This window comes from Bos indicus, chromosome 10, assembly GCF_029378745.1.
Source record: "Bos indicus isolate NIAB-ARS_2022 breed Sahiwal x Tharparkar chromosome 10, NIAB-ARS_B.indTharparkar_mat_pri_1.0, whole genome shotgun sequence".
Taxonomy (NCBI): Eukaryota; Metazoa; Chordata; class Mammalia; order Artiodactyla; family Bovidae; genus Bos; species Bos indicus.
In genome coordinates, this window is record NC_091769.1 from 50,786,009 (window position 1) to 50,811,182 (window position 25,174).

General features: G+C 41.8%; 1 protein-coding gene across 1 annotated transcript in view; it reads left to right on the forward strand.

Annotated features, from left to right (window-relative positions):
• The window catches only part of MYO1E (myosin IE), a 220,890-nt gene that overhangs the window by 14,350 nt on the left and 181,366 nt on the right, over positions 1-25,174 (forward strand). The gene's annotated exons all lie outside the window — the stretch shown is intronic.

The following is a 25,174-nucleotide window of genomic DNA, read 5'->3' on the forward strand; positions in this document are numbered from 1 at the left end:
TAATAGAAGAGGTGGCCTTAGAGTACAAGTCTCTTGTCTAGGATCTTGCTCCTAAACCTGATTTTACTGGAAATGTTTGAAAAGCTAATGTAATAATGCTTTACAGAGAAGGAAAGTTGAAAGTACTGAGTTAAAATAACTTTGTAAGATTCCCAGAGATACTTTCCCAATTTACTAAGATTAAACCAACATAAGTTACCACGAAACAATGGTCAGTATTATTTGTTGGCAACTAATTTGATTTTTCAGAATAGTTGTAAAGCATAAAAATAGTTACAGCGTTAGTCTTTTATTAGATTTTTATATTCTCTTGTGATCATGAAGAGAAATATGTCCAGTACAGACCTCAAATATAAATCAAGGGCATAATGGTTTGACATTTGAGTGTAATGATTTGAGTGTAAACACTCAAATGCTTATTGTTTCCCTGATGAGGATTCATTATTATTATAAAATTAATATTAACTAATTGAGGACACATAAGAAGGAAATTGCTGGACTCTAGTAACTGGACTCTGGAGCAGAGTTTTGTGCTCTGTTTCTGTTCTATAAGACTAGCACTTGGGGTGTAAGGAAAAAATTGGAGTTGTGGTAGCCTCTTCCTTCTTGCTTTCTCTTCTCTGCCCCCAAGCCCTAACCACATTCTCCATCTATCTTGCATCCTGAGAGGAGGAGGGTTGCAAAGAGCAGAAAATGTAAGCAAGTGAAAACTGTATAAATGAGCACACATTATTGAGGCTGCCAAAAGAAGGGGAGCACCCTCCTCCCATCTTGGAACCCTTTCTCCTCCTCCTCCAAGGAGAAAGAGGGTTTAGCACTCAGCAGCCAGTGGGAAATGAGCATCATCTACAGAGACAATAAGGCACTGTCCTCTTGGGGCTATGACTATGAGTCATCTTCAGTTTTTGCAGTAGTTCTATTTATGACCATTGGCAAAGGTGTGTTTTATATAGGCTAAGATGTAATGAATTGCAAAATTCTACCACCTGCCAAGTCCTATGCATTCCACCTGTGCAATTCAGCTTTAACCTGCCCTTTTTGTCTTGTCTCTCACCGAGGTTTCCTGGCCAAATTCTGCTACTTGCTGTGCCCCTTGCAGGCTTGGATAATCTCACCTTTCTCTGGCTAATGTCTGGAAGCCATCAGTTCCTTCCCCTTCCCCAACCCAATGGTTTAAAATCTCCTTGGAAGTCAGCCCCACTTCTACCTTCTTGAGTCTCCTAGTTGGAAGGTATCTTCGAAACCCCAGAACTGTTGATCTGCAAAGATCTCCTGACTGTTTATGGACATTTAATCTTCCCTTCTGATCAGCCACTTTTCAGGTAGAGTTGTTTCTTCTTCATCTTTGTGTTCCACCTTCATTTTGGGACTTGTGATACTCAGTGCTTCCCTCGTAACTCAGTCAGTAAATAATCTGCCTGCAGTGCAGGAGACCCAGGTTTGATTCCTGGGTTGGGAAGATCCCGTGGAGAAGGAATGGCAACCCATTCCAGTATTCTTGCCTGGAGAATCCCATGGACAGAGGAGCCTGGCAGGCTACAGTCTATGGGGTTGCAAGAGTCGAACACGACTGAGCGACTAAGCACATAACGCACACATACTTGGTGTATATAGTACTATTTTTAAGTGTAGTATTGGAGGAGAAATGCTTGCATTTCCTTCTGCTGTGAGTTATACATTTGTTCAAACTGCTCCCTAGGCTTTTATCTTGAGGGACAAAAGTAGAGTGCAGAACTGCCAACACAGTGAAGCACTCTTAAATTGCACACCAGTGAACTGCAGCTCATAGCCATTCAGCTAATGTAATGAAACAGGGGAGGAAGGGATCCATGAAAGAGCCGTGCAATTCAAATGTCACTGGAGCTTTGATTTTAGTGTGAATGCTGAAGTTGTCTGATGTAGGTGTCACTCCTCACTTCATTCAGCATGTCCTTTGGAAGATGGAATAGTGAGGACAGAAAGGGGAAGAAGCAGAGAGATGCTTCAAAGGGGACCTGAAAGGAGAGCCACTCATTCACCAAAAGCTGGGGAGTCATTCTGCCCATCAGCATGGTTTTCTTCACTCGCCAGCCAGCTATAATGTTGAAACCAGGGCAGACAGCCTTCCCCTGCAGCTCTTTCAGTCTGTGAAAATAGTTCTAGAAAGCTACATCTATTGTGTAGGTTACCAGTGATTTTCCTAAGTGTAGATGTTTGAGAAATTGGCAGAGATAGGAGATGGGAGAAGGAATTGAAGGAGTTGAAACAGGATTTTGAAGCAGACAATAGGCTTTTTTTTTTTTTTTTTAATTGCAGGTGGTTTTGGAGGACGGGGTGAATGAGGATATTTGAAATTCATAGGGCCTCCAAATTCAGACTGTCCTCATGAAATCTTTGTACTGGAACTCATCAACCAACAAAATAGACAGATAGGCACCTTTTGAGCTTTGTGGAGTATAAGTTTTCCATGTTCAATCAGCTCCAGGTGGATGGGTGAGGTATTCTAAGCCTTCCAGAGTATAGAAGGGACCTCCAAAATGAGGCAGGAGAGAAGGGAAGAAGTCCGGTAACTTACAGAGTCGGGGAACATATGTATTGTGATCACCAGTTAGAACACTTGGAGTGAGGAGATTTGGGTGGCTTGCAGACCAGGAACTCCATGGATGAGACAGGCAAGGTAAGTTGGGGCCTTTCTACCAATGGGAGATTTTTCAGTGATATTATTTCAATAAATACACCTATTGTTCTGTCTCATTGGGCTGTAAACTCCCTGAGGGGCCACTGCATCACGCTTATTTTTTATATTTTCACTACCACTCTTGACATCTGGCACGAAGCAGCATCAGAGAATTTGTTGCATAGAACCAAACTTCCCACTAGGCCAAAATGGTACAGAGGTTGAATGGTTGTCTCGATGCAGGCGCCGTTGAATTGATGAGTGATTTAAAGTAGGTGATTAACTCATTGCAAACTGGAAGTGTTTCCAAGATAAAAATAGCCACCTCAAATAAAACCAGTAGGGCTTCCTTTTGTGTTTTCTTTTAATAGAACAGGATAGTGGGAGCTGGGTGGGCTTCTGCAGCTCACCCTCACTCCTTTTATTCCAGCCTTCCTTCAGCTGGGATCAGAAGAGGCGGGGTGATTGCCTAAGGCCACACAGCCAGTCCCAACTTGTCCCCTTAAGGGCTGGTGCAACTCTGCAGCCAGAAATGGGGACAAAATTCACCAGTCCCCTTTCTAAGGAAAAGTTCCCATCTCCAAACAGAAACTTTTAATATCAGGTGTGACTGGTGACCTCTGTTTAGGGCTTTTCTTCACTGTTGCAGGAGAGTGGTTAGGCAGGTTTTGGTGATGTAAAGGATCACTGCCAGATTAACATACAGTAAGAAGGTTTTTCTTGTTCAGCTATGTAAAATTTCTTGAGAAAGGTTTTATCTATCCTGGTTGAAAGAGGAGTATTTAATGCCTTTGTTTTTCGGTAGTCAAACTAACCACTCACCTTGCCCTAGTGGGATCAGGCTTTGCTCTTCTCCGAAGGCCAGATTGTCTCCTAGGAGATATGCTAATAGCTTAATTGTTTTGTTTATTTTGCTCCTTACAAATTCCAGTAGCTTCATTTGCATTGAGGGTTAGAACTTTCCAGTGCCCTGGCATTTCCTTGGGGTTTAAATGGCTCTAAATGTTTGCTCTTAATGTTTTTTTGAAAGGTTGGTCACCCTTAGTGATAGGTGTGGCTTTCTCTAAATATGAGTTTTTCTGGGTATAGGGTGGGGAAAGTGAGAAAAAGGGAGAGAATTAAAAAAAGTTATACACTATATATGTACAACAAACTGTAGATTATTTTGGAGCCAGATATTTATGTAATTATGTCCACTTGGCTCACGTACTTTGGTTTTGGGGTTAAAAGATGAATGCATGCCAGGGAATGCTGATATTTATCCTGGCATTTATAGAGCTGTGGTTTGCTTTTCAAAATGTAGAAATGTAGAGAAGCTTTGCCTCTTCACCTGAGACAAAGAATTCCAAGTGTAAAACTGTTCTGGTTCATGTAGTAAATACATTTTTCTAAGTTTGTCACACAGCTGTATAATGTATTTCAGGAGTCATTGTCAATGCAGGGTGGAGTCTGACTTTTGGGAAAAGGAAATTTGAATGCTGAAGAAGCTTAAATACACTCAGTTCAGTTCAGTTGCTCAGTCGTGTCCGACTCTTCGCAACCCCATGAATCGCAGCACTCCAGGCCTCCCTGTCCATCACCAACTCCCGGAGTTCACTCAGACTCATGTCCATCGAGTCAGTGATGCCATCCAGCCATCTCATCCTCTGTCGTCCCCTTCTCCTCCTGCCCCCAATCCCTCCCAGCATCAGAGTCTTTTCCAGTGAGTCAACTCTTCGCATGAGGTGGCCAAAGTACTGCAGTTTCAGCCTCCAAAGAAATCCCAGGGCTGACCTCCTTCAGAATGGACTGGTTGGATCTCCTTGCAGTCCAAGGGACTCTCAAGAGTCTTCTCCAACACCACAGTTCAAAAGCATCAATTCTTTGGCGCTCAGCCTTCTTCACAGTCCAACTCTCACATCCATACATGACCACAGGAAAAACCATAGCCTTGACTAGATGGACCTTTGTTGGCAAAGTAATGTCTCTGCTTTTGAATATGCTATCTAGGTTGGACATAACTTTCCTTCCAAGGAGTAAGCATCTTTTAATTTCATGGCTGCAGTCACCATCTACAGTGATTTTGGAGCCCCCCAAAATAAAGTCTGACACTGTTTCCACTGTTTCCCCATCTATTTCCCATGAAGTGAGGGAACCGGATGCCATGATCTTCGTTTTCTGAATGTTGAGCTTGAAGGCGACTTTTTCACTCTCCTCTTTCACTTTCATCAAGAGGCTTTTTAGTTCCTCTTCACTTTCTGCCTTAAGGGTGGTGTCATCTGCATATCTGAGGTTATTGATATTTCTCCTGGCAATCTTGATTCCAGCTTGTGTTTGTTCCAGCCCAGCATTTCTCATGATGTACTCTGCATATAAGTTAAATAAGCAGGGTGACAATATACAGCCTTGACGTACTCCTTTTCCTATTTGGAACCAGTCTTGTTCCATGTCCAGTTCTAACTGTTGCTTCCTGACCTGCATACAGGTTTCTCAAGAGGCAGGTCAGGTGGTCTGGTATTCCCATCTCTTTCAGAATTTTCCACAGTTTATTGTGATCCATACAGTCAAAGGCTTTGGCATAGTCAATAAAGCAGAAATAGATGTTTTTCTGGAACCCTCTTGCTTTTTCCATGATCCAGCGGATGTTGACAGTTTGATCTCTGGTTCCTCTGCCTTTTCTAAAACCAGCTTGAACATCAGAAAGTTCATGGTTTACGTATTGCTGAAGCCTGGCTTGGAGAATTTTGAGCATTACTTTGGTTAAATCTAGGTATGCTGACCTCTTTAGAAAAGAAATGGTTTCTTTCCCTGCAAACTGAAGTTTGGGAATTTCAGAGCTGGGAAATTGTGTAGTAGATCTTAATGTTATAAATCACTTGGACAAATAAAGGATAATGCTATTTTGGAATGCGTTTGTAGTTATGCAAGATTGTTGTTGTTTAGTCTCTTAAGCTGTATCCCACTCTTTGCGACCCCATGATCTGCAGCACACCAGGCTTCTCTGTCCTTAACTGTCTCTCTGAGTTTGCTCAAACTCATGACCATTGAGTCAGTGATGCCATCCAACCATCTCAACCTCTGTCACTCCCTTCTCTTGCTGTCACTCTTTCCCAGCATCAGGGTCTTTCCCAATGAGTTAGCTCTTTGCATCAGGTGGCCAAAGTATTGGAGCTTCAACATTAATCTTTCCAGTGAGTACTCAGGGTTGATTTCTTTTAGGATTGACTGGTTTGATCTCCTTGCTGTCCACGGGACTCTGAAGAGTCTTCTCCAGCACCACAGTTCGAAAGTGTCAGTTCTTCGGTATTCAGCCTTCTTTATGGTCCAATTCTCACATCCATACATGATTACTGGAAAAACCATAGCTTTGACTACACAGACATTTGTGGGCAAAGTTGATGTCTTTGTCAAAGTTAATACACTGTTTAGGTTTGTCATAGCTATTTTTCCAAGGAGCAAGCATCTTTTAATATCATGGCTGCAGTCACTGTCCACATTGATTTTGGAGCCCAAGAAAATGAAATCTGACACTGATTCCACATTTCTCCCATCTGTTTGCCATGAAGTGATAGGACCAGATGCCATGATCTTTGTTTTTTACATGTTGAGTTTTAATCCAGCTTCTTTACTCTCCTTTTTCACCTTTCAGAGGCTCTTTACTTCCTCTTTACTTTCTGCCCTTAGAGTGGTATCATCTGCATATCTGAGGTCATTGATATTTCTCCTGGCAATCTTGATTCCAGCTTGTGATTCATCCAGCCTGGCATTTCTCATGATGTACTCTGCATAGAAGTTAAATAAGCAGGGTAACAATATACAGCCTTGATGTACTCCTTTCCCAATTTGGAACCTGTCCATTGTTCCATGTCCAGTTCTAACTGTTGCAGCTTGTCCTGTATACAGGTTTCTCAGGAGACAGGTAAGGTGGTCTGATATTCCCATCTCATTGAGAATTTTCCACAGTTTGTTGTGATCCACACAGTCAAATGCATTCGCATAGTCAGTAAAGCAGAAATAAATTTTTTTCTGAAACTCTTGCTTTTTCAATGATCCAGCGGATGTTGGCAATTTGATCTCTGGTTCTTCTGCCTTTTCTAAATCCAGCTTGTACATCTGGAATTTCTCAGATCGTGTAGTGCTGAAGCCTGGCTTGAAGGATTTTGAGCATAATCTTGCTGGCATGTGAAATGAATGCAATTGTATAGTAATGTGAGCATTCTTTGACATTGCCTTTCTTTGGAACTGGAATGAAAATTTTCCTTTTCCAGTCCTGTGGCATCTGCTAAATTTTCCAAATTTGCTGGCATATTGAGTGCAGCACTTTCACAGCATCGTCTTTTAGAATTTGAAATAGTTCAGCTTCAATTCTATCACCTCCATTAGCTTTATTTGTAGTAATGCTTCCTAAGGCCCACTTGACTTCACACTTCAGAGTGAAGATTATGCAAGATTACATGATGATAAAGACTTTTCTATGGCTTTTCTAGTTTTTGAGAGTTTTCTGTGTTTTGCATTCTTAGTAATTTCTTCTAGAGACCTTAGCATTGGGGGGATGGGGCAGGTAGGTTAGGCGGTGAATTTAACAGTTATCTACACCGCTGAAGAATAGGGAATCTGCTATTGAAATTAACAGTTACTGTGGAGCTCCTCTGGATCATCCAGCATTTGTAAAACCTCTTTTGAGATAAGTATTATTTTCCTTGGGCTTCCCAGGTGGCTGCAGTTAAGAATCCTTTTGCCAATTCAGGGAGTGCGAGAGATGCGGGTTTGATCCCTCAGTCAGGAAGATCCCCTGAGAAGGAAATGGCAACCCACTCCAGTATTCTTGCCTGGAAAATCTTTTGGCCAGAGGAGCCTGGCAGGCTAGAGTCAGAGACAACTGAGCACACACATACACACAGATTATTTTTCTTGGTTTACAGAAGAGGAAACAATATGTGAGTGAAGTAACCTACTCCTACTCTCTGCTTTGGAGAGGAGCTGTCTATCCTAGACACATACTCAAGTACATCAAGGCAGCATGGGCATCACTTGGGATGTTAGAACTGCAGAACTTCAGCCCACCCTGTCCTCCCACCCCCCAGACCTACTGATTCTGAATATGTATTTTAGTAAGATTTCTAGGTGATGCAAAGCACTGCATTGGAGCATTGCAACCCAAGCAAGGTAACATGATTGTAAACACCCCCCGCCCCCCGGGAAATTCTGATGGCTGTCCTCCAGGAGATCACCTCTCAAGGTTAAGGATGCAGTTGAACACCTTGAGCTTTCAGGAATGTAATCAATAATCTCTAATTATCTTGCTGAAGCAAAAATGTCAGGGTTTTGCTCAGGGGTGGGACTGAGGGAAAAGGTTTTTCCCAGGCAGTTCCAGAGATGGCTGTCCTGAAGTAGACACACGGGAATGGTGGTTCTCTGCAAAATGCCTGGAAAACTTTCCACTCCGGATGTCTCCTCTAGGGCTGTTGTTGATGTTGAGCTTTCTGCTTTTACTGATTCCTTTGAGGACTACTGCATTTGTCAGTTAATGACATGTCACTGTGAACTAGTCTGTCTAATCTTCTAAAGCTGCCTGAGAGCAGATTTTATCAGGCTGGGGAGGGAAGAAAGAGATCCAGACTTCAGTTCAGTCTCTCAGTAATGTCCGACTCTTCGCCACCCCAGTGAATCTCAACACGCCAGGCCTCCCTGTCCATCACCATCTCCCAGAGTTCACCCAAACTCATGTCCATCTAGTCGGTGATGCCATCCAGCCATCTCATCCTCTGTCGTCCCCTTCTCCTCCTGCCCCCAATCCCTCCCGACATCAGAGTCTTTTCCAGTGAGTCAAATCTTCACATGAGGTGGCCAAAGTATTGGAGTTTCAGCTTTAGCATCAGTCCTTCCAAAGAAATCCCAGGGCTGATCTCCTTCAGAATGGACTGGTTGCATCTCCTTGCAGTCCAAGGGACTCTCAAGAGTCTTCTCCAACACCACAGTTCAAAAGCATCAATTCTTCGGCGCTCAGCTTTCTTCACAGTCCAACTCTCACATCCATACATGACCACAGGAAAAACCATAGCCTTGAAATCCAGACTGGGGAATGTCAATATCGTGAAAAGAGAGAAACGCATTGAAGAGAGCCTGAGGCAGGAGATAGATGGGCTTCAGGTTAGAGTGCCCAGCCTCCAGAACATTCCAGCCCTGAGGCTGGAGGAAGTGCACCTAAAAGTTTCCCTTTTAGAATTCCCTCAGACACCTAGCCTGGAGACATCAGGGTCCTTGTCTGTTGTTCCTCTCCCTTCCAGATTCCTGTTGGTTCCCAAGCCCCATGAGTATGTCTTCACATGGCTCTGCTTTCCTCTTCACAGCTGTTGTGCTAGTTTGAATCTGCATTGTCTTACACTGGGACCGGCCAAGAGTTTCTTAAGTGATCTTCACTCTTCTCCCTGTAATTCACAGAAGCAGCATTGCCAGAGTCGTCTTCCTGGTAAATAGAGCTTTGCACCTGTCACTCTTACTCAAAAATTCTCAGCTCTTACTGAGAATAGGCTTTAGCCCAACATGCAGTTCTGTCTCAAATCTACTCCAGGCTGCCTCTGTCCAACTCTTATTTTCCAGTAGTCCTTCTGGAATATGTAAACTTGATAAGGGCCACCCGAATGCCTAGACTGCAGTATTAGCTCTTAGCATAGTGCCCACATTCAGTCGCTCAGTTGTGTCTGACTCTCTGCAGCCCCATGAACTATAGCCTGCTAGGCTCCTCTGTCCATGAAATTTTCCAGGAGAAAATACTGGAATGGGTTGCCATTTCCTCCTCCAGGGGATCTTCCCGGTCCAGGGATCGAACTCTAGTCTCTTGCATCTTCTGCATTGCATTGGATTCTTGACTACTAGCACTACCTAGGAAGCCTGCCTGCATGCTGTAGGTGCTCAGTAAAAACTGATTGGATGAATGAATGATGAGCTGATTTTCATGTTCATATTGTATAGCCTGGCTGGAATATACTCCTTGGTCAGGCCAGTTTCCATGACTGGACTTCCTTTCCCTTTCTTGTCATTTATCAAAAACTTTGAGGTCCAAATAAAGTCTCATTTCCTGGAAAACCTTTGATTTGGCTCGCTAATATCACTCCTTCTTCTCGTCCTTGCCCAAGTCTTGGAGTTATTTATTTAGTACTTAATAATATGTAATCTTATTATTAAGATTGGAGGTGATGGAGTTCCAGTTGAGCTATTTCAAATCCTGAAAGATGATGCTGTGAAAGTGCTGCACTCAATATGCCAGCAAATTTGGAAAACTCAGCAGTGGCCACAGGACTGGAAAAGGTCAGTTTTCATTCCAATCCCAGAGAAAGGCAATGCCAAAGAATGCTCATACTACCACACAATTGCACTCATCTCACATGCTAGTAAAGTAATGCTCAAAATTCTCCAAGCCAGGCTTTAGCAGTATGTGAACCGTGAACTTCCTGATGTTCAAGTTGGTTTTAGAAAAGGCAGAGGAAACAGGGATCAAATTGCCAACATCCGATGGATCATCGAAAAAGCAAGAGAGTTCCAGAAAAACATCTATTTCTGCTTTATTGACTATGCCAAAGCCTTTGACTGTGTGGATCACAATCAACTGTGGAAAATTCTGAAAGACATGGGAATACCAGACCACCTGACCTGCCTCTTGAGAAATTTGTATGCAGGTCAGGAAGCAACAGTCAGAACTGGACATGGAACAACAGACTGGTTCCAAATAGGAAAAGGAGTACGTCAAGGCTGTATATTGTCACCCTGCTTATTTAACTTCTATGCAGAGTACATCATGAGAAACGCTGGGCTGGAAGAAGCACAAGCTGGAATCAAGATTGCCGGGAGAAATATCGATCACCTTGGATATGCAGATGACACCACCCTTATGGCAGAAAGTGAAGAGGAACTCAAAAGCCTCTTGATGAAAGTGAAAGTGGAGAGTGAAAAAGTTGGCTTCAAGCTCAACATTCAGAAAACGAAGATCATGGCATCCGGTCCCCTCACTTCATGGGAAATAGATGGGGAAACAGTGGAAACAGTGTCAGACTTTATTTTTGGGGGCTCCAAAATCACTGTAGATGGTGACTGCAGCCATGAAATTAAAAGATGCTTACTTCTTGGACGGAAAGTTATGACCAACCTAGATAGCATATTCAAAAGCAGAGACATTACTTTGCCAACAAAGGTCCATCTAGTCAAGGCTATGGTTTTTCCTGTGGTCATGTATGGATGTGAGAGTTGGACTGTGAAGAAGGCTGAGCGCCGAAGAATTGATGCTTTTGAACTGTGGTGTTGGAGAAGACTCTTGAGAGTCCCTTGGACTGCAAGGAGATGCAACCAGTCCATTCTGAAGGAGATCAGCCCTGGGATTTCTTTGGAAGGACTGATGCTAAAGCTGAAACTGCAGTACTTTGGCCACCTCATGTGAAGAGTTGACTCATTGGAAAAGACTCTGATGCTGGGAGGGATTGGGGGCAGGAGGAGAAGGGGACGACAGAGGATGAGATGGCTGGATGGCATCACTGACTCGATGGACGTGAGTCTGAGTGAACTCTGGGAGTTGGTGATGGACAGGGAGGCCTGGCGTGCTGCAATTCATGGGGTTGCGAAGAGTCGGACACGAGTGAGCGACTGAACTAAACTGAACTGAATATGTAATCTTTCATTGCTATCTGTGTGTATATGAGTCATACTCTCCTGAGAGACTATAAGCCCCTTGAGATCAGAAATAATTTATGTTTCTTTATATACCTCAGAGGGGCTTCCCTGGTGGCTGAGTAGTAAAGAATCCCCCTGCTGACGCAGGAGATGCAGGTTTGATCCCTGGGTCAGGAAGATCTCCTGGAGAAGGAAGTCGAAGCTCTCGTATTCTTGATTGAACCATCGCATGGACAGGAGTCTGGTGGGCTGCAGTCCGTGGGATCGCAGAGTTTGACATGACTCAGCAACTAAACAACAGCAGTACCACTCAGAATTTACTGTCTTTCCCTTTGGTCTTTTGTGTTCCTGTGTCATTCACAGCTTTTCCATAGCACTTACGTGGAGTATTATGGTTGCTTTCGGGTCAGGCATCGTCTCTGTGAAGGAATGCCTATGATCCCTGGGGGCAGAGATGGTATCACCTAGTTAGTTTCTCTTTCTGTCATCTATGGTTTTTTGACTGATGGATGCTATGAACTTTGTCCTTTTTGATCTTTGTGTCCCTTCTTTTTCTTCTGCTCAGTTCTTAAAACTCCAGTTTTCATACCTCAAGTATGCTTCTAGCAGTTAATGCCACATGACTCAGTGTGTCCCCTCGCAGGGGTGTGGAGGTGACTCAGGAGCCACCTCGGGCAACTGTAGTAGATTTGTTCCACCCTGAGCCAGAGGCAGGAGCCGGCCTGGTGATCAGGAAGGAGGTGTCTTCCCCCTCATTGTTTCCTGGCACTGAGGACAGAGGAGCCGGGTGGGCTACAGTCCTTGGGGGTCACAAAGAGTAGGACACAACTTAGCAACTGAACAGCAACTACTTGAGTTTAATTTATTAAAAAAAAGGAAATGAGATTAGTTTTTATTCTCTTTTCTGGTGGTAATACATTGAGTACTATTTAAAACATAATTTTGTTTATTCCCTTTTGGTTGTGCTGAGTCTTTGTTACAGGCTCCTCTCTAGTTGTGGTGGTTTCTCATTGCAGTGGCTTCTCTTGTTGCACGGCTCTAGGGTGTGGCCTTCAGTCCTTGCGCTCCTGGATTCTAGAGCACAGGCTCAACAGCTGTGGCCCAGGAGCTTAGTTGCTCCGAGGCATGTGAGCTCTTCCGGACCCAGGGATTGAACCCATGTCTCCTGGCAAATTCTTTACCACTGAGCCACCAGGGAAGCCTACATTGAGTATTAATAAGAACATTGCTGGGGGATGAACTGGGAGTACGAGATTAACAGATGCATGCTACCAATATAGCGATTTTACCAATACAAGCATTTTCTGTACAGTGCAGAGAACTATGTTCAATATCTTATAATAAACTATAATCGAAAAATCAAGAAAAAAGTGCAGATATATACATACGTATATAACATCTGAAATTAACGCGATATTGTAAATGAACTGTGCGTGTGTATGCTCAGTTGCTCAATTGTGTCTGACCTTTGGCGACCCTATGGACTGTAGCCCTCCAGGCTCCACTGTCCATGGGATTTCCCAGGCAAAATACTAGAGTGGGTTGCCATTTCCTCCCCCCAGGGTATCTTCCTGACCCAGGTATCAAACCCATGTCTCTTGTGTCTCCTGTATTAGCGGGTGGATTCTTTATCATTGTGCCACCTGGGAAGCCCCAAATGAACTCTGTTACCAAAAAATTGAATATTATAGCATGCTTCTAATCCAATCACTGAGAGTATGTGAAGTTTCACAACCCTAACAAGGCTGAAGCTTGATACTAGATACCCCTCCTCCTGGCTCTCCTGCCTCTCCCCAAAGCTAGAGACAACTATCCCCAATATAGTTAGTACATTAGCATTTTTCAAGCCTTGGCTGACTAGACTTTAGGGAAACCATACCACTTATCTCCAGTCTCTTAATAGGCAACATGTAACTCAAAGACAGTTTGTTAAGGAAATACATCCAAATTGGGATCAATTGAGTAAGGTTAGAAATGTTTCAGGGAAATAGACACATCTCAACTTCCTCTGCCCAACTTCAGACTTTGACATCTACTGATTTGGAGAGGAACGAATGTCAGGGTAGAGAGATCACAGAATGAAGTTTATTAGTAATTTATTTGTTGAATTTGGACAGGACAGCTTGGCTGTTTGAAAAGTTCTTGGCAAAATGTCTCATCACCTTCCTCTCTAATTGGTTGAGTAATATAAAGTAAGCTTATTGTATTTGAATTTTCTGAGTAGAATAAGTTCAGTTCACCCTTTTTACATGATGGATCATTGGAAGTGCATTACCAGGCTGGGAGAAAGACATCCTCCTCTGCTTTATCCCCAGGCTGGGAGGAGGAAGCACAGCCTTGTCTAGAAACATGATGAACACATCATTATTTCCATTTCATACACATGACAAAAGTCTTATAAGTTGGAAGATTATAATTGCAAGAAATAGTGGGAATTTGCTGTCTGACATAAGGAGCTCAAATCCAGTGTTCTGTGACAATGTAGAGGGGTGGGATGGGGTGGAAGGTGGGAGGGAAGTTCAAGAGGGGGGAAATATATGTATACCTATGGCTGACTCATGTTGATGTACGGTAGAAACCCAACACAATATTGTAATTATCCTCAAATTAAAAATAGATTAAAAAAAGACAAAAATAATTGCAAGAAATAATAAGGCAGGCATATATATGTATATAGTGTGTGTGTACATATATATATATGACATATAGTATTTACTATAGTATTATAGTATACTAAGGGAGTTTCCCAAGTGGCGCCCCTGGTAGCTCAGACAGTAGAGCATCTGCCTACAACGTGGGAGACCCAGGTTCGATCCCTGGGTTGGGAAGATCCGCTGGAGAAGGCATTGGCAACCCACTCCAGTATTCATGCCTGGAAAATCCCATGGACAGAGGAGCCTGATGGGCTACAGTCCATGGGGTCGCAAAGAGTCGGACACGACTGAGCGACTTCATTTCATTTTCATTTAAGGGAGTTTCCCAAGTGGCGCTAGTGGTAAAGAACTTACCTGCCAAGGCAGGAGACATAAAAGACGTGGGTTCAGTCCCCGTGTCAGGGTGATCCCCTGGAGAAAGAAATGGCAACCCACTCCAGTATTCTTGCCTGGAGAGTCTCACGGACAGAATGGTCTGGTGGGCTACAGTCCATAGGGTCGCAAAGAGTTGGACACAACTGAGGCGACTTAGCACGCACGCATGTGTGGTATAGTAAGTACAGTATATATAAGTATATATATATATTTAAAAGTTCATATGAGAAGTTATGGGGGACAATGAAGTAGTTACTAACCAAATAAGGTTTCTGATGATCCTTTTTTACTCCTCTGCCTGGGTGCCGCCTCTCCATGCCCAAGTCTTAGACAACTTTCTAGGTCAAGGCTCCACAAAATCCCATTCCCTTAAAGAAGTCTTCCTGGGCACACTCCTCTCTCTCCCATATATCATGGCACGTTACTTGGAATGCTCTTATCTCATACAGCAAGTTTACCTTGTATTAAAACAGTCAAGATTCTGTGTCTTATTGAGGTGTGAAACTTCAGAGAGCAGGGGTTGTTTCTGGGCATGGCCAGTGATCTCAGTCCAGTTAAGAAGCACCTGTGGATCTTTTTAAAAACTGTCAATCCTAGACCAGTTGAAATCGAGGTTCCCTGGCGGGGGGAACTCAGGGGCACTGTATGACTTTGCAAAGCTTCCTGGGTGACTCTAAAAGAAGCCGGTGCTGAGAGTCACTGTGAGTAGATATTTAAGAATTGATGACTGTGCCACAATTTGATGCAATGTCTAAAGTAAGCTGACTAGGATGTATTTTTGCCATGCTGCAGCAAATGACTGAAATTAAGAGGCTTGGGGGCTTTTTCTGGTGTGAAGAAAGGAGAGAGATGGGGGAGAAATTTGTTTAATACAGCTGACTTCCTTAAAAAGGAAAATAGTTCCCAGGGGACTTTACAAAAGAGGAACCATTGTATGTACAGCACCTGGGAGCCTTCAGTGATGGCAAGGCTGCCGTAGCCTGGTGAATGCCTTGTAACCTGAATCTTTCTTCCCCCTTCTCCACTTTGGTGGTGTACCCTGGACCAGAGGCCTCTGACATATGGTGGGGTATCACATTCACCTGGGGAGGTGATCCAGCAGGTTTGGGATGAGGCTCAGGAATGTAGTTTTCACAAGGGTTCCAAATGATTCCACTTTCCCAGTGGCTGATCTACAACTCTCTGGAAAATACTGGAGGTCTGGATTCATAAGCAATGGGTCTTTTTCTTTGTGGAGGTGGTGGTGGTTCTTTACCCTGTTGTCATTCTTACCCCCAAATTATATAATCACATACATATTTTCTCTAGAATGTTTCTGTATTTTCGAAGTTGAACTCCTTGTGTCATCTGAAACTTACTTATCTGGCATGAAGGGTCATATAACTTTTTTCAATGGATACTTAATGGTTCTAAAAATAAGTTATTAAATAATGCAATCTTCATGCTCTGTTCTGAAGTGCCACCTCTATTCTATATTAAATTCACATATGTAATTTGTTTCTAGCATCTTCTGTTCCTTTGACCCTTTTCTCTATTCTTGAATCAGTTACCAATACCAGACTATGTAATTACTCTAGTTTTAGAATATGTTTTCATGTTTGTTTGGGCAAAACCTCCCTAATTATATTCCTTCTTAAATGAATTCTTGGCAATTCATCTTCATTTACTCTTCCAGACAGAATTTAGGATCAACATGTCAAAGTTCCAGAAGAAAATCTGTTTAGAACTTAGACTGTAGTTTTACAGACTATGGAGGAAATTTGGAAAGGTGAACATTTTTATAGCCAGTCTTTTTAAATCTATAAACACAGTGAACATCTCCATCCATTTTTTTTCTTTTAAGACCTTCAGTAAATCCTGTGTTTCCTCATACATGGTTCTATCACATTTTTTTTAATATATAATTTTTCTGGCCATACCGCGTGGCACGTGGGATCTTAGTTCCCAGAGCAGGGATTGAACCTGCATCCCCTGCATTGGAAGAAACAATTCTTACCAACTGGACTGCCAGAAAAGTCCCTTACATTTGTATTAAGCATATTATTGGTATTTTATAACTTTGCTCCTAGTGTGAATGGGATCTTTTCTATAACATTGTCTTTTGAAAATACTAATAATTTTTTTCATTTTTTAGAATAATTTAATGGATATCATGTTACAATCCACAAAATTAAAATAAGAATCTCATTTACTTGAGTAAATAGAAATTGTAGCATTTGGTTCATTCTGTTTTTAATGATTGTATGTTTTTTTTTTGTTGTTGTTAAAAAATGAAAATACCAGCCACCAATGTCTTAAGTATACTCTTTCCTTAGTTCTTTTTTTTTCATTAATAGAGTGGCTTGGACCATTGGGTCATCATTCTGAAGACTCATAGCCCATGGGTGCAGAAGGGACAGAAGAAGAAGAAGCTGGACCAAATGTTTTGGTAGCAGGACATACCCTGCAGTTGAACTTCTCAATAGATCCCTGATAGTGGCCAGATGCTCAATGATGCACCTCCTCTTCCTAAAGATCTAGAAACCACAGTTAAAAGTGAAAAGAGGAGAGAAATACTGCAATTTTGCTTAGCAGAATGAGGGATTTAGAAGTGGAAGCCAAACTTTTGCTAAGAATCTCAGTAGGAAAAAAGACTCCAGGAGTCAAATAATTCTAATTACATAAAAGTGTCTTGCATACTATAAAGTGATATTCAAATGTGTTAGGAAGTACTGTGTGTTTTTAGTTACATTTGAAAGACTTTCCTGGTGATCCAGTGGTTAAGACTTTTTTCTCTCTCTTTTTATTTATTTTTTTAAAGTCTTTATTGAATTTGTTACAATTTTGCTTCTGTTGTTTCATGTTCTGTTCTTTTGGCCAGGAGGCATGTGGGATCCTAGCTACCTAAGCAGGGATCGAACTTGCACCCCCTGCATTGGAAGGTGAAATCTTAACCACTGGACCAGCAGGGAAGTCCCTCTCTCTCTCTTTTTAAAAATTTATTTATTTATTTTAATTGGAGGCTAATTACTTTACAATATTGTGGTGGTTTTTGCCATACATTCACATGAATCAGCCATGGGTGTACATGTGTTTCCCATCCTGAACCCCCCCTTCCAACCCCACTCCCCATCCCATTCCTCAGGGTCATCCCAGTGCACCAGCCCTGAGCACCCTCATATATTGAACCTAGACTGGAGATCTATTTCACATATGATAATATACATGTTCCAATGCTATTCGCTCAAATCATCTCACCCGCGGCTTCTCCCACAGAGTCCAAAAGTCTGTTCTTTACATCTGTGTCTCTTTTGCTGTCTCACTTACAGGGTCATCGTTACCATCTTTCTAAATTCCACATATATGCGTTAATATATTGTATTGGTGTTTTTCTTTCTGACTTCCCTGCTCTGTATAATAGGCTCCAGTTTCATCCACCTCATCAGAACTGATTGAAATGCATTCTTTTTAATAGCTGAGTAATATTCCATTGTGTATATGAAACATAGCTTTCTTATCCATTGTCTGCTGATGGACATCTAGGTTGCTTCCTGGTCCTGGCTATTGTAAACAGTTTGCTTCAGGGCTTCAGATCTCTGGTAAGGAAACTGAGATCCTGCAGGCTGCAGGGTGTGGCCAAAAAGGGAGGGGGCGGGGGCTTTCAGAAAATAAACAAGCCAGTACTGGAAAAAGCCTGGTCCATCTCCCCCAGAATTGTTGTCTTAGTTTTAGAGGGAGTTTTATGTGAAAGCAGAGGAAACTGCAATATAACTCTTTAATCCAGCTATTTGTCTGAACCATGAATAACACTTAGGAAGCCTTGGGATTCCGGTAATTGGTGAATGTGCTATCTGTTCTTAGCATCCACACAGGCTAAATTAAATACCCTCCAATTGCCAAGTGAGGGCATGGGAGAGTAGTGTCCCGTTATCAATAGTTAGTCCCATTCCTGGTGCCTCTCTTTGCCTTCACTTGTTTTTCCTCAATCATCTTGTATTGTAGGGAAAAAAAGTAGTTCGGCCATTCTATTTTCTAATATTAAGATAAAAGCTGAAAATTAATGCTTAACCAATTGGGCTCTAACAACTGGTAGAATCAAGAGATTCATGTGCAAGTAGTAAGTATTCTGTGTACCCAAGAGAGTACTTTTTTCCTTCATATTTTCACATTATATTCACCTGCTGTGAAATAAAAAGTGTCGGATTTTATTTTTGAATGTTGATTTTCTTTTTTAAAAAAAGATTAGGAGAAAATAATCTATAAAAATATTGAATCTCTATGTTGCACATCGTATTTTAAGTCAACTGTACTCTACTTAAAAAAGATTTGTAAGGAACAGAAAATTTTAAAAATCACTGATTAAATGCTAGGATATATTTTAGGAATTTAAGAATGAAAAAGGAAAGTTTAGGAAATCATTACAGAAACAATGTATGCATTAAAAAATAAAATTGGTCCAGGAAACTGACAACCTGTTGATTATTACTGGGAAAATTATGGGGACGAGAAGGTAACCATTAGAGACTTCCTAAAACAGAGACAACTAAGAGTTCCTGGAACTTATATTTTATTTAGGATCTTTGATTCTGTCCTTGAGTAGACTTCTATACTGTGCATCCCTGCTGAAGTGAATTTAGATGTCAAGGTGGTTTTACTGGTGAGTTCTATAACACTTTTAAGGGATACACAGTTTTTCTAAAAAACAGTTTCAGAGCAGAGAAAATGATTTCGAATTTTTTCCTATGGGGTTAACGAATCTCAGTTTAAAATACTGCACAAGGATGACACTAAAGAAAACTAGAGGCATTTCACCCGTGAATATAAATGCCTTCCGCTTTAGAATTTTTGAGGTAGAAGATACTTTGGAGACACCTACGTCACATCTACCATATCTTAGGTGAGAAAACAGGTTAGAGTGGCCGAATGCTTTCACGTAAGGTCATAGTTTGGTTGCACCTGTAAGAAAGGTGGTTTCTTGACTATGCAAAGTCAGAATAGCGCCCCCTCAGGAAGGGTGGGAATTAGAAGTAAGTGAGGGTGTGCCTCTGCCCACCATGGGCTCTGTGTGGCTTATCTTCTCATGTTATATGAGAAAAGAATCTGAAAAAAGAATGAATATGTGTATGACTGAATCACTTTGCTGTACAACTGAAAGTAACATAACATTGTAAATTAACTATAATCCAATAAAATAAAAAAAACACCTCACGTTTGCCAACTGAAGGATATTCTGTTGTCTCTGATGTTCAGAAGAGAAAGCTGTAGCCCAGGGAAATTACATGGTTTGTGCTAAGAGTCAGATCTAGTTCTGTTTATTTTTGCTTTTTTTATGCTACTGTTCTTTTGCAAAGTTCTGTGCTCTGCTTGGGCTTTCCAGGTGGGCTAGTGGTAAAGAACTGCCTGCCAATGCAGGAGACCCAAGAGACTTGGGTTTGATCCTTGGGTCCGATCCTTGGGTCCTATCCTTGGGTCGGGGAAGATCCCCTGGAGGAGGGCATGTCAACCCACTCCAGTATCCTTGCCTGAAGGATCCCACGGACAGATGAGCCTGGCGGGCTACAACCCGTAGGGTTGCAAAGAGTCAGAGTCAGACACAACTGAGCATACACACACGTGTCCTGCTTAGGTTTTTTTAAAATCCAAATACTGCATTTTTGAGTACCATTCCCTGATTGCTTTAGGGAAAGCGCTTCCAATGACTAAACACATTTAATAATGCACTGTGGTTTCTAAACTCCCCTCTCTATGGGGGAGAGATGTCTCTTCTGTCCACTTAATTAAGCCTCTTTTAAATTTTTTTCATTTTTAATTTTTGTATTTAAAAAATGTAATGGAGGTACAGTTGATTTACTGTGTAATATTAGTTTCAGGAGTACAAAGTAGTGATTCAAAATTTGCATAGATTATAGTCTATTTGAAATTGATCAGCCCTGGGTGTTCTTTGGAAGGAATGATGCTAAAGCTGAAACTCCAATACTTTGGCCACCTCATGCAAAGAGTTGACTCATTGGAAAAGACTCTGATGCTGGGAGGGATTGGGGGCAGGAGGAGAAGGGGATGACAGAGGATGAGATGGCTGGATGGCATCACTAACTCGATGGATGTGAGTTTGAGTGAACTCTGGGAGATGGTGATGGACAGGGAGGCCTGGCGTGCTGCAGTTCATGGGGTCACAAAGAGTCGGACATGACTGAGCGACTGAACTGAACTGATAAAATATTGGCTATATTCCTTGTGTTGTATAATGTATACTGATAACTTGCTTATCTTATACATAGTAATTTGTACCTCTTAGTCCCCCACGCCAATTTGTTCTTCCTCCTCCCCCCTCTCCATTGGTAGCCATTAGTTGCTGTCTGTGTATGTGTATCTGTTTGCTGTATTCATGTTTGTTTTATTTTTTAGATTCTGCGTATAAGTGATGACATACAGTATTTGTCTTTCTCTATCTGATTTATTTCACTAAGCATTATCTCCTCCAGGCTGATCTATGTTGTTGCCAAAAGAACACATTTTATTCTTTCTTTATGGCTGAGCAATATTCCATATATATATCACATCTTTATCTGTTCATCTGTTGATGGATGCTCAGGCTGCTTCCATATCTTGGCTGTTGTAAAAAGTGCTGTCTGAACATTGAAGTGCATGTAGCTTTTTGATTTAATGTTTTCATTTTCTTGGGATAAATATCCAGGAGTAGAATTACTGGATCATGTGGTAGTTCTCTTTTTTTTGTTTTTTGAGGAACCTCTGTTCTGATTTCCATAGTGCTGCACCAATTTACATTCCCATCAACAGAGTACTAGGTTCCCTCTTTCTCCACATCCTCTCTAACATTTGTTATTTGTGGTCTTTTTGATGATAGCCATTCTGATAGGTGTGAGGTGATATTTCATTGTGGTTTAATTTGCATTTCTCTGATTAGCAATGTTGAGCATCTTTTCATGTGGCTGTTGGTCACCTATATATCTTCTTTGGAAAAATGTCTATTCAGATCAGCTCATTTTTTAAATCAGTTGTCTGCTTTTTTGATATTGAGTTGTATGAGCTGTTTATGTTCTGAATGTTAACCTCTTATTGGTCATTTCATTTTGCAAATATTTTCTCTCAATCTGCAGTTTTATCTTTTCGTTTTGCTTATGGCTTCCTTTGCTATGCAAAAGCTTTTCCGTTTAATTAGGTCCCATTTGTTTATTCTTGCTTTTGTTTCTTTTGCCTTAGGAGACAGATCCCAAAAAATATTTCTATGATATATGTCAGAGGGTGTTCTGCCTATAATTTCTTCTAGGAGTTGAATGGTTTCTGTTCTTATATTTAGGTCTTTAAACCCATTTTGAGTTTATTTTTGTATATGATGTGAGAAAATGTTCTAATTACATGCTTTTACACACAGCTGTCCAGTTTTCCTAGCACCACTTATTGAAAAGACTGTTTTTCCCTATTGTGTATTCTTGCCTCCCTTTTCTTAGGTTAATGAACCACAAATGCAGAGGTTTGTTTCTAGGCTCTCTATTCTATTCTATTCTCCCTTGATCTATGTGTCTGTTTTTGAGCCAGTATCATGTGGCACATATGGTACCATATAGTATGGCCGGAAGTCAGGGAGCTTGATACCCCAACTCTGTTCTTCTTTCTCAAGATTGCTCTGGCTACTCAGAATATTTTGTGTTTCTATACGGATTTCAAAATTATTCTAGTTCTGTGAAAAATGTCATTAGTATTTTGATAATGATTGTATTGACTCTGTAGATTGCCTTGGGTAGTATAGACTGGGCCTCTTTTTTATTTTTTCTTGATTGTCCTTCATGAAAAGTTATACATTTTAGAAATTTCTTTTTTCCCCCAAATAAATTGCTTCAAATTATTTTGCAGGCTGTGGTCATAAGCTCTTCAGTATGAAAACAAATGAACTGATGAATAAAAATGACATGCTAGCTTGTGTCCTTGGTTCTTTCATGGCTGGTGATTCTTTTTGCCTGTTAACTGGCTACTCTCGGGGCTGCTAGTATTTATTGAATCTAAATATTATGTTCCTTTAAGACTTTTCTGATACACTCCCTGATTCTTACCCCCAAATAAAAATTAAACAGTATAAAATTAGCTTTAATTTTAGCTTAAAGTGTCCAAGTAAATTAGAAGAAAGAAGTAGGAAAAGAGCAGTTATTTGCAAAGATGATTGTAAATATATTATCTTCTCCTTTCATTTGATGCTACACAGTAAAAAAGCAGTGAGTTGAGGTCATAGAGACCCACCCAAAGTCTGACCTTTTCCTGTCTTGGGAATTTTCCTCCTCCCTTCAATAGTGCACAGAAAGTAGGCTATTGAGAGAAAATGCAACGAGAAGACAGCATTTTAGAGAACTAAACCTCAATGAAACAGGTTGTATGTGAAAGCTTTGCATTCCTTAATTTCAATGTTAGGCTAGATTTTTAAGATTCTTAACAGAGAAGGCCTTTGAGTGATATGTGAAAGCAAGGAAAGCCCTCTCTTCTCATATTTCAGCTTAGCCCTGTCCACCTCTGCCTGTACTTCCGCCTTGCCCCTCAGGCTTTTGTGTTCACCTGTGTGTCCTTGGCACTGAGTTTGGTGCTTTCCTTGTTCTGAAGTATATAGCAATGACCTCTTTTTCCTTTTGAAAAAAGATACTCTGCAAGTCCAAGTACATTTATTCGCACTCAACTACTGTAAATCCCATGCACTGAATTGCATCATGCACAGCTTTATTTTGGTTGCTCTATATTCAAATTTTGTCTTTCTCCAGGTGAACATATTTTAAGGGAGGAAAAAATCCTGGATGTTGACCAGGAAGTTGCCTGGAGAGGCAAAGAGAAAAATAGATGAATCAAAATAAGGAACGCCTGGGAAGGGAGCCTAAAGTCCCTAGGCCCGCCCTACAGTGTCTGTTGGAAGAGGCGTTGGCCTAGAGGTCAAAGAAAAGCTTTACAACTTGAGAAACACCAAGCCCGCAGCACAGAATAGGTCTTGTCAAAGATTTTCCACCTCAAGTAACCAAGTTACTTTCTATCTCTGACTGCACTTGGGAACCAGAAAGTCAGTTGAACATTTGGTTAGAGAATCAGTCACAGGGGAACAAATGTCTCTTATTACACATAAAGTCTATGTTGGAGCACAATTAATTCACAAACACTCATTAGACCCACTGGAGGGGAAGACCCCAGAAGGTTTTGGTCTAGCAAGGAGTGATAAAATGGAAGTTGAGTGTAGTGCTCATTATTGCTAGTTCAAGATGTATAAAATGCCATTGGCATTTTAAAAACAGGTGTTGTCCTTATTATTGGGTGATCCAGTGGCTAAGATGCTGCACTCCCAATGCAGAGAGCCCAGGTTTGATCACTGGTTAGGGAACTAGATCCCGCCTGCCTCAGCTAAGAGTCCTGCAACTAAGATCTGGTGCAACCAAATAAATACAAAAAATGTGGTTCATGCCCTGAGAACTCCCCCACCCTCCTTTATACCCCAAGGCCTAGGAGCCAACTGGCCAGGGGTCAGCCTGCCAACAGTGCACCCACAGTAGTTACCCCACCACAACAGAAGGGCCCACCCAGTCCATGGAGGGAGCACCCCAAAAGCATATGGCTTTGGTGACTAGAGGAGAGAGTGCTGCTGGGCCCCTATATCTGGCCACTCCTCCAAGATCCAGACACAATAGACTGACCTGCCCCTGAGAGAGAAACACTGAGAACTGGACACTATGAGGAGATGGAGTAGTTATGTTCCAAACGGTGGGTCGAGACAAAAGTTCAGAAAGAGAACTATACAAAAGTGGAGATAAGCAGTCTACCCAATAAAGAGTTCAAGGTCATGATCATAAAGATAATTAACCAACCCAGGAGAAGAATGGATGAAGGTAGTGACAGTGTCAACAGACACAATATAGAGGAGAACCACAGGTGAATTTATAATAGAGTAACTGGAATAAAAATGCTGATGAGATTTTCATAGCTTCACTCCTGGCTTTGGTCCTCTTACATGGCTTTTCCCTGGCATCCTAAGTTTGTAGCCACAGGGTTTTGGGGGACCTCCCCCCTTCTATAGGCTTCCCCAGTGGCTCAGCTGTAAAGAATCTGCCTACAGTGCAAGAGCTGCAGGAGACATGGGTTCAATTCCTGGATTTGGAAGATCCCCTGGAGAAGGGCATGGCAACCCACTCCAGTATTCTTGCCTGGGGAATCTCATGGACAGAGGAGCCTGATGGGCTACAGCCCATGGGGTCAAAAAGAGTTGGATGTGACTGAAGTGACTGAGCATACACACACAGACATCCTACTAGAGGGACGTGATTCCAGGTTAGAAGGGATTGAAGCTCCCCTGTTGCCTTTCTCTGGTCAGGAGGCTCGGTGGGAGTCGAGCACAACTCGAGGAGCAGAGTTGGCCCGGCGTCTTTTGGAACGTGCTTAGAGAGAGGGTTCTGAAAAAAGAGAGGGAACAATTTTCCGTTTCCCAATTCCCGATTCATAATTCAGCAGATGGTGTGCCTTTGCCATCTGAGATTTAATACAGACAGTCCTCTCACTGACCGACAGGTTGAAAAAGAAAGTTTGCTGGGCACCGATCTGGGAGTCGGGAATGGACTGTGTGCTGAGTACATTTCAACTCCTCTTTGAAGCAAAAGGAAAGTTCCGACACTGACCTAGTTTACATGACTACTGTTAAAAAAAGAAAATCCTGCTAGTGAAAGTAGAAACTCCGATGTAAATAAACAAGGCTATAAATTCCTAAATCATCTCTTAATTTTTTTCCCCCAAACTTTATTCTATTTGCTTCACCTCACAATGCAATGGTTGCTAGAGGCCACTTTAGTTACACCTAGTAACTGAATCTGCAATCCCACAAAGCAGTACTTCCTGC